Raw genomic sequence first — 11121 nt, forward strand, 5'->3', positions numbered from 1 at the left:
GTGTCTTCATTTTACAAGTTTCTGAAAAAGGGAGGGTTGGTTGTCCTTATTACAGTTGTTTGTGTAAGATGGGGGCACCTTAAGAAAATCAAAATCTTCCAATGGTTGGCTCTTCAAAATTGAATTCACACCATGGATCCCTTAGCTAGAAAAGGATGGGTGTCGGATCAGGCCTGCATGCTTTGAGGGAGCGCAGAAGAATCTTTTAAACCTATCCTCATTCACTGCTCATTTGCAAGAGAGATTTGGAACAAACTTCAGTCTGCAGTGGGAGTTAAAGGATGACCTGCCACCCTTCCCCTGGCTTGGACGCCTTGGAGGAAAGCAAGAGTTAACCTGCTATACATCAAGCTTGGGGTCAGATGCCCCATGTTGCTTGCTGTCCTCCGTGGACTGAATGCAATACAACGGTCTTAGTTGTGCTGGAATCGGCTTGAAGACTTTCATTACCTAGAGACAACTTTGTTCTACAAAACATGTTCAAAGTCAATCTGATGTAACTCAAAAGCTAAATTTTTGATGTAGTGGCTGTATATTCTTTTCATAACTAATAAATGAAGGAAACTCGATTTCCTCCTTATTCTCACACACAAAAAAAAAGAAAGAAAAAGCAAGTTCAAGTTAGCTGATTAGGAAGTATTATATCATTGGTGATTTCTGCTCCAGTTTTGGTTATTAGCAATGGAGGTTTAAACCTTCTAATAGAGAATAAAATACAATCCACTAATAAACCCTTATTCTAAAAGTTCACCAGAAAAATCAACCGGCAAAGAAGTAGCAATTTGAAATAAGGGGACGCAAGAATCAAATTACCATGCGAAATGAGATTTCTCCACTGCCCAACCATGTATGAGCGACCAGAACCCACAGCACCTTCTTCATAACCCCTGACACTGTTTATCCCTCCAATGGCGAATGCTTCATGAGGCGGAAAATTTCCAATAACATGGCCTCCAGATACACTACAGCATTGAAAGGCTGATGAGTATAACGAAAAATGGCACTGAAGTGGTGGCTCATGAAATGGAGCTAAACCTACAGTTGAGCAGCCTCATCAATACCCACTTATTAACTCTTCCATTAAATCAAGTGATGACCCATCATATCTCTCTTTTTTCAAAAAAAGAAAGGGGCGGTTCACTGAGTTAAAAGAAAAGTTAAATAAAAAAGGAATAGGAAAATATTTTGAGAACAGCTATTTAGCAAACAAGGTTTGACATGTCCCAAGAGCAATGCTGCAAAGAATATTATTTAGCTAACAAACCACAAAAATGACAAAATGGTATCAATGAAGATCTTTGATATCAAAAGATCAAAGGCATGTGATGTCATACCTTAAAACAAGTCGAGCAGGCCCAATCTCATATCCTTGCCTAGCACGAGCACTCACTCGATTGAAACATAACCACTCAGGAAGAACAGGAAGACCTTGTTCCATGTTGAACACAAACTGCAGTAAGGTGGTTATGGAAGGCTAGATGAGACAAGGGCAAAGAAAACATGTATTTCGAATGGTTTATCTTAACAAATGTTTGAGATGAAAGAACTAACTGTTGAGGAGCTATGATCACCAGAATCTGTATAGACACCTTCAAACTTTGCAATTAGCATGTCATCATAACCATTGCCACTGCAATATACAAGGAAGGGATAAAATTCAATGAAGATATAAAAATAGATAAATTAAGCGAAATACTATGATGAGACCATGATGTAGTTAAGTAGTCTATATCAAGGTTCAAATATCCAGAAAGAGAAAAACAAGGCCCTAAATACCTTGCAGTTAATGGACTGTTGTAAATGTCTCTGATTATTGGATTGCCTCTATCATCACGAGCACCAGCATGCTAAGAATAATAAGAATTATTACAAGCAAATGTGATGTAAGAGGAAAATAAACAAGACAGCATACAATGAAGCAAGGATCAAAGAAAGAAAATAACTGAAAATTCATAAGATTTTTTCAAAAAAAAAAAAACTATTATTCAAAGCTTGACCATTATAGTCATGTTTAATTCGTTCCTGTGGTCGAAATTGAAAGTCATGAATATTATTTTAGAGATGTGATAATACGAATGATAGAACCTATGGTATCAGTACAATATGCAAGTCATGATGCCATCCATGGATTAGGCCACAAATCTATCGATGCAATCCCTGCAAATAGATCATAGAGATATTTCAAGGTCATGCAAAACTTTGTTTACAGCTTTCTTTCATAATTCATGTGCTATTGTGCCAAAGATTTCTGTAACAAATACGATCATGTTTCAAGAAGCTTCTCTTCTAAGAAACGTATGCTTAAACTATAATATATTTGGAGTTGGAGAAAATTAACCATGCACATGATCACTGTCAGACATCATTATCATTTACTCCACTAATCGAGGAAAAAAGTTTACTTAGTTGATAACTACAAGCAAGCTTCCTTTAACTGCAATCTTTCATCACTACATGTTGGTATTTGCATCACCAGTTTCATATACATGTTGGGAGATAAATCATTTCCAACAATAGTAGAATCTTGGGAAATGTTGACATAGCAACAAAGGTATATGCCAGACAGGTTCTGGATATGCAGAAAAGATGGAAGCAGCCCAGAAAATCATATGCAATGAGTGTTAACATCAAATACAGGCCAAATGGGGAAAAACAGACTTTTATTCAGAAACATTAGCAGATGCAATTGTCAACACAACGACATAAGATGAAAAGTCAACACCAAGAATTATTCTAAATTATTTCAAAGAAAGTACCTGAAAAATAAGCCCAAGTGTTCCACTCCACTTGGGCCTGAAAGGCCGACTATACTCAATTCCAGCAGTAACTCGTGCAATTGTGAGACCACCACGAGCAGATACGATATTCCCATGAACAAGCGATGGAGTCCTAGAATTCTAGTACAAAATTTGCACCCCTCAAATTAATAATTATTATAGTGTGATGCGCACATGCACCAGGAGCACATAAAGATTACCTGAATCATGATTGCTCTAGATGTCCTCTTATTGTCTCCTTCAATCCATGGGTCAGTATACTTTATGCGAAATATTGAATCAATTTGCCCCCTTTCCAGTGAAAAGTTGAGTTTTTGGTTCCTACCAAAAACATTCCTATGCGAATATGCAAAGCTGCAACAAAATTCCACATATGAGCAGAACAGCAGAATACAAACTTCTTGTAATTCAACTACATCCTAAATGTCAGATCCCGGGCAAAGAAAGAAAATTATTTTGCACGGTGATTATGTTATATAAAAAGCTAGCACTATACACACTTATAGCATCTCTTTTAGTTAATATCAGTAATTTGTCTAAAGCTGAGAAAGGCGACATGACTCGAAGTACAGAAATACAACATAATACAACCAGCCCTCCACTGTTAAGGAAATATAGTGCAGGCAAAGCAAATGCAACCTTAAAAGCAACCCTCTTAGATAGTATTTAGTTTCTTATTAAATGAAAGAGTCCATTAGTTTCTCTTAAATGAATGAAATAATCTTATCTCAAGTATGCTAAATACAAGCCTAACCCAAGTGATAAACATTCAAGGAAGAATGAAACACCATATTTAATTAGATACTGTAATAGTCTTTTCCGAAGCTATATTGTATAATGCTACTAGTTCTAGTAAGTGACTATAGCAGAGCCATAATGTCTAACTGCTTGAGAAAAGTTCAATATTGAGTAAACGTCATTTAATTGACTATCCGCTGCAAAAGCATTAAGTTTATTCCAATTAATGAGGAAGCATCTATTCATAAGTTATCAATCACATTAACATCAATTGCTGCTCGGTTGAAATTAGCAAAAGATGTGAAGTTGTCATAACAGGCTAAAATATATTTCACACAGAAGGTATTCATTATTTTCCAAAAACATCCATTGCAATCTAATGTTATACCCATGACAAGGGGCTCATAGTAATAAGCAGCAATCTTTCAACCAGGCAACATTATCCTATCCAAACACTTTATATCTCAAATTGACTCTCCGGACCCCATGACAACACACTAGCACCCACAAGCAGTATGCTCTAAAGCACGTCATGAATTCCACAAGCACTTCCATTACATGGGACTAGGTGTAACCATAATGAGCATGCCATAATAAGTATACATAGGATTAGCAAATAATTCAAGAGCACGCTAAGAAACTTTTCCAAAGAAACTAGCCTTTGGAATTCTTAACAAACCTAACATGGAAAATGACATGCACGAGGTCCACTGATGCGCTGTGGATGTTTTTAGAAAAGAATAGTCTGCAGCATCTACAAATTCAGAGCATTTTATTTCCAATGTTCAAGTTTAAATATGTATTACTTGCCCTCAAACATACTTTATGGATCATACAACGGTCGATCCACTATCTGAAGCAAGATGGAACCAACAATCTAACATTTTAGGTCGAGGGCAAGGTGAACACTAAAAAATGTACAATATGACATTTTGAACCTGAAACGACGTCTCTCTTGGCTTATGAGATTCTAACATATGACTTGATGAGATAGCTGAACTCCAAAATTCATCTCCGTGGAAAGGACTCAGGCTAGAAGAATGACTGGAGATGAATAGCCACATATTTGAAGAAGCCTCCTCTATAGTGGTTGAATGAGCAAATGAAAAGGTATAGTACCAGTTATAGAATGCTGGTTAGGGATGTTGTTAGATTACTAGGAACAAAGATTGATACTTTGGCATCTCCTGTCTTCAGAGGAGACTCAGCAGCAAACTGGCTGGTGAAGAAATATGTCTTATGATGCCCGGATATTATGCGACTATAATTTTTGTTTTGAGATTACGGAACTAGTGGGTTAAGACATGCAGTCTCCAGATAGGAAATTCAGCAATTTTTGGTGTCAAAATAATGTATTCAAAAATCTGATTGAGTTATTGATCTAATGTTACAAAGGCAGTAGTAGGCACGTGCATAAGCTTCTCGCTTGGGGTATAAAGACAGTTGGAAACAGACTGTCTTGATAACATGAAACTTTCAAAAGCAAGCTACAAGTGCAGGTTGAAGAGTATAGGATGCATGGAATGCTGTACTGCCCCGAACTACCCAGTTCGGGGCGTACTGAGCCATACAAGGGGCGGATCGGCATGGTTTCACCCCTCATTTCGAAAAAACAGCAAGGGAGGAAAAGAGGGAGAAGAAAAGAAAGGAAGAGAGATAGAGAGGGGAGAAGGGATGGAGGGAGAGAGTAGGAGAGGAAGGGAGGGAGGGAGGGAGGGAGGGAGGGAGTGGGAGGTGGAGGGAGCCGAAACAGGGGGAGGAGGCCCCATTGTTTATTTCAGGGCTTCGAACTAAAGTCGACAAGTGCTGCCGAGAAGCCCCGACCCTTGTTTCGTTCAAAATAGGAGAACTGATGGCCCCCTCCACCTCTCTCCCCCCCCCACCTCCCTCAACCTCTCTTCCCCTCCCTTCCTCCCTCCCTCTCTCTCTTCTTCTCTTTCCTTCTCCCTCTTCCCCCTCTCCCGCCGGCTTTGCTATGTCGGTATGGCCTGGAACAGAATGGCACAGTACTATACCATACCGTAGTGCCAGGCAGCCGATATGGATCTTGGTACCAGCACATCATACCTTGATAAGATGTATTGAAATGTTGGTTCAATAAGGTGCAAAGTTTATGCAAATTAACTTGATTATAGGACGTAAGAAAAATGTCAACCAATATATCATGCAGAAGATCAATGCCAAATGGATAAGGTTACAATGCTAATGGCAAAAATTCGGAAACAAATTGCATTGATGAAATTTAAAAAAAAAAAAAAAAATATTACCTGCCAATCAATCCTGCAAGAGGGCCATTTGTTATCCTACAAATATAAGCAAGAAATTATTAATACAAGATGGCCAAATATTAAGAGATTAAATACAAAAAATATGTAATGCATTTCTTTTGTGGCTATCTATTATCCTAAAAATGTCACAACAAGTAATTATTAATAGAGGAAGGCCAGCAATTAACAGATGAAATTTCTTTAGAGCATCACTTACCCATATGAAATTCCACCACCTGCAGAGAAACCACCACTAGGACGCTCAACAAGATTCATTACTAAATCAACCTTGCGTGGATCTGCAAAAGTCCAAAAGGGTAGGAATGTCAAATGTTAGAGTCAAAAAAAGCAAATAATATTGCTCATGATTTGCTTTCAGCAGCAACTGGTGAGGATGTTAAGATGGCTTGCAATGTGTAAAAGTAACTGCACAAGAGAAAAGATTTATCAACTGCTTGCAAATTGCAAGCACAGAATCTAGAGCCTATCAAATTTTCTATAATGACAAAATGCAAAGCACACAACACAGATTCACAAAGTTACATACCAATAAGTAGCTATAAAAACACTACCCAGCTAAAGAGATAAAAGACCCAAGTACCCATCAAGTATTCAAGTCTCAGCGGGGCGTCCTATAGGACATTGGGAATGAGCACTATCACAAGTGTTGGGATGGGGACCATCCCACCATCGTCCCAGCTTCATGTTAAGCTCATCTCAGGACATCCTCCATCCCAAGTGTCAGGATAGGGCAAGATGAAGGCACGTCCAATTCCACTAAAAAAGGGGATGGCCCGTCCCATGGGATTTGAATCATTGGTATCCATAAAATGTGTACTTTCCTTCTTGTCCCATGTATACTAATCTTTGACCCTTATGTATATTGAGCAAAAGCACTCGCCCTTTTAAATGTGGAACAAAAATTTAGCCCAATTTTCCTATTCACAGAACAACCATCACTAGAGCAGGGAAGCTTCAGCTTTAGAGTCTGCAACTTCATTGAACCACCTGACTGTAGCTCAGGAAGCAATGGCCTACTTCGTGAAGATTCACCATCAAACAGGGGTTGAAAATTTTGTCTTCATTTGGTTTTGCACCTCATACGAACTGCTGCATTTGATTTATCTTTCAGTTCATCGATCTATCTGTGCTGGCAATTCATTTGTCACAGCCTAGTGCTACAAATTACATAGATTGTTTCATATTATAGAGGTTGCTGTTTTCTTTTTAATTATTTTGCACCTCTTGGAAAATTGTAGATGCTATTGATGTACTGTGGCTTAGTTATCCAAATTTAGCAGCAAGTTACTCCACATATTACATGTATCCTCCCTCATTGCTTCATCTCCAGCTCCAGCTTCCTGCTCCTACATGCCAAAACTGATCTTAACTTTTAAAATTGAAACCAGTTGATGGTCTTGCATGCTTGAAGCATAGTTAATTACTTGATATGGTCAGGTCAACTTGTTCATATTAATAGCTTAATATCGCTTAAGCAGCATTTCAGCACTTGATACATTAACACAATAAGAAATCTGGGGTGAACTTTTTGAGCTGGAAATCAGTATGCATAATTTTAAATCTGCTGCAAATGTTGTATAATCAAAAATGCACAAAAATAGATAAATACATGGTTGATAGGCAAAATTTGTGATTACAATATCCATTGTGAATAGAAGTTAAACTAGAAAAAGAGAAAAAGACAACTAACAAAGGTAACTCACCTCCAGTGGGCTGAGGAATAATTGTAACATCTTCCATAATTCCCATTGTCAGTATTGTCTCAACATCTCTTTTTCCTTGTAGTCTACTGTATACCTAATGCAGAAAGTGTTGAAGAGATAAACACCTTATAAGCCAAAATGGATAAGAACACAACCATATATTTCAATATAAGATATAGTCATTCTCCTAACTAATGTGAGACACAAACATATGGAACAAATAAGTATATTTTTCTGGATAAAATATAGTTGCTCTCTCGACTAGAGCACATGAGTAGCAAGCACACAGTTTTTATTTTTTCCATGCTAATTATGTTAAGGTCATGTTAATTTGTCTTGCAACAACCAAGGGGGAAAAAAGAAACATGAGCCAATTTTGATATCACTGTGGTTTAATCTTCTTGCCGTGAAAAAAGTATTTAATTTTTCCAAAAATGACATATGTTGCCATGTCCAGATATATATGCACAAAGTTAGAGATTATTTACTCAAACAGCAAAGCAGTTGCAGTATCTCTTTTAAGGCATCAATCTTTGGAAAGTTGGTTTGTATATTATGATTTGTACCTCAGACATAAATGCATCTTCAGCATTGCACAACCTCTGAACTTTCTTTATAAGGAAAAAATAAAGAAAGCACAAGCCATAACAACAATCATCATAACCATCAAGATATATCCCAACAAAACAAAAGATAAACCTATTTGAGATATAGTAAAGAAAATCAATCTCATTCAGGGATTACAAGCATTGCAATAATGCAGGCTAACAGCCACATAAAATGAAGGCCCATGCTTTGACCTGTCCTTTCTTCGTTGTCAGTTGTTGAAGTATAGTCTCTGGCCTTGTCTTCCCTGTAGTTGGTTCACCACTGAATATAACCATAGAGAGACTTAGGGTCAGCAAACATGCAATATAAGTTGTTATAATAATGCTTTTCATGATTCCAAATGCAATAAGATATGATTCTCACGTCCTTCTATCAAGAAACTGAATGACGATGTTATTAACCTCAGCTTCAGAGACTTGCAACCTAAGGATTCCTCCTGAAAGAATCTCGGCATATGAAACCTAAGAAAAAAATCCCACCAAAGAAGGATCAATGACAGATTTAGTATATCTTTTGAAAAAACGCTTAAGAAGTAAAATTACAAGGAAAAAATGACTGCAAATCAGATGCCACTAGAAAACCTATTTCACAGAAGTAAGTGCAGTGGAGTACCAACCAAACCAGATAGTCCACGTTCGTAATACCAGCCATTGATGGATTTAATCACTTGATCCAGATGCCTTATGTTGACTATTTTTCCTGCATAACTTGACACCAATACTTAACTAAGCGCCCAACTGACAATAGCATCAAATGAATGTTGCCAAGGCTAAAGAGTTGAGAGAAAATATATTTTCGCCTGATCATAAGAAAACAATGGAAGATATACTTCCACTCTTTTCATCTAAGACAACTGACTGTCAACCCTCCACCATCTTCATCATGGTCAGGGGGCAGCACTACCAATATCATAGGTCAACAGAGAATTACAGAAGGGAGGGGGTTTATTTAAGAAAAATCACCTATAATCTAGATGGAAGTTGGGAGAAAGGATTTAAACAGTTAGATTTTGATAGAAGATATCGACGTTAAATGGCAAAAGTAAATAAAGCTGGCCATTAATAGGTGTGATAATTTTTGTAATTATAGTTTTGATTGCATGCTTTTCTTGTGATGATTGCCTTAGAAGCTTAGTCTTATTTTTCCTGTTCTGTGATGGCAGCAAGCCATAAAGCAAATAGATAAGAATAGATGAAAGAACCTACCATATCCATCACGAAATGCATCCTCCAAAAACTTTAAAGGAAGAACATTTGCACCCTCACAAATCAATCCTTGGAACTCCTGATTAGGTTCTACCTGGTATCACATAAAAGAAATTCACAAAATTGTGCCACGAAAAAGCAGATTAATCATACAATTTTCCTTTACAAGCCTGCAAGGTCCAGCCCTCTAATCATTTAATTCTATGATTTATGATAAAGAGATTGCTTGAGGGCTAAAACCGAACTGTCTTTAGTAGAAATGAAAATGGGCCTAAATTCTGAACTTCATGAAGTCATTGCTCGTAAGCACTATTTATTTCAGCATCTCATTTGATACCACGAGTACATAGTTAAAGCTATGTATATGTTAAGATTGTATAATGATGCAATCAAATCTTATCAGAACCATTGAACACCAACACAAAGAGTGGGTAGTATGATACCCAATGTGTCATGAATTTAAACCGTCTGTATTATGCATTTAAAATAACTTGTTTATTGCACCTAACCTCAACCTTATTTCGGATATTAGAATTAACCAATTGTTAAGAAAAGGGCATTGTAAGCGTCTAAAATCTACCTTTCCCATCTCCAATCCTCATAGATATCCAATCCTCATAGATATGATTTTATGAACAACTCATGAAAAGAAGATCGCAAGCTGTAAAGCATTAGTGGCCACGATAACACAAAAAGTCCTTCCTTTTCCCAATCTCCTCCTTGTTTAAACCCTATAAGCACAATTTTTAAATATCTTGAATCCAGGCCGAGAAGGAAACAATCAAAGGACGAGCCCTTACCTGAAAGATCAGCCGGATCCCATCCCGGGTGTCGACGGCAACGGGCATACAGGAGCAAAAGTGCCCGCTCTCGATGATCCGGTGCACGTCCTCCTGCACCTCCCGCACCGTGAGCGCCGAGTTGGGCCGGCACGACTTCAGCGCGCCGGTGGCGACCGCCTCCAGGTCCGCCCGCTCCAAGGCCTCCCCGTCCTTGTTCCGGATCAGCACCTCGCTGATGAGGACCCGCTCCTCGTCCTCCTTCCCGTGCCGCCGAGGGTTCGCCTCCGCCTCCGCCCGCGCCACGGCGAGGGAGGACGAGTAGGGAAAGCTGGGCCTCCATCGGTTGGGAAGAGATGCCACGAATCCATGTATCGCATTTCTAGCTCGGTCGAGATGGAAGGAGAGGTGGTGGCGAGCGAAGGGAAGGGTGGAGAGAAAGGGAACGGGCCGGTGGGCGATCGAAGAGCGAGGAATTTTAATGGAGGACGACACGAATCGGACGTCTTGGTTTCTCGCCATTGCGATGGAGAAGGGTGGAGGAGAAGGAGGGTGAGGAGTAGAGAAGAAGAACCCTATGGTTCGAGGGCTTCTCTCAAAAAACCTAAGCTTTCCGCCATTACGGAGGGGGCCAAAGCTTCGGGAAGGGGCGTTTTAGGCTCAGCAGCGGGGGCCAGCGACTTAGGCCTGTGGGAGTTTTGGGCGGCCAAAAAGAATTATCTGATCTGCCAAAAATATTTTTAGATAGAAAAAAAAAATGATAAAAATTTGAAAAAAAAATTATTTTAGTTATTTTAGAAAACTAAAAATAGTTTTTTTTTTTTGGGATGAAGCTCTATTTCGGAGATTTCTGAAAAAACTATTTTGAGCTTTGTTAGAAAAATATTTTTTATCAAAATACCTATAATAAAATATAACAATTACATACTTTGTCCTTTTACAAACCTAAAAATCTGTCGGAGCCCTAACAAAAGAACTTAAAAATTAATTTATACTAATAATTATAATATTTTATACCTTTA

General features: G+C 38.3%; 1 pseudogene; it reads right to left on the reverse strand.

The window, feature by feature from the left end:
- LOC120108858 lies at positions 1 to 10794 on the reverse strand (annotated as a pseudogene).
- Between the last annotated feature and the right edge of the window lie 327 nt (positions 10795 to 11121).

This window comes from Phoenix dactylifera, unplaced genomic scaffold (genome assembly GCF_009389715.1).
Source record: "Phoenix dactylifera cultivar Barhee BC4 unplaced genomic scaffold, palm_55x_up_171113_PBpolish2nd_filt_p 001594F, whole genome shotgun sequence".
Classification (NCBI taxonomy): Eukaryota; Viridiplantae; Streptophyta; class Magnoliopsida; order Arecales; family Arecaceae; genus Phoenix; species Phoenix dactylifera.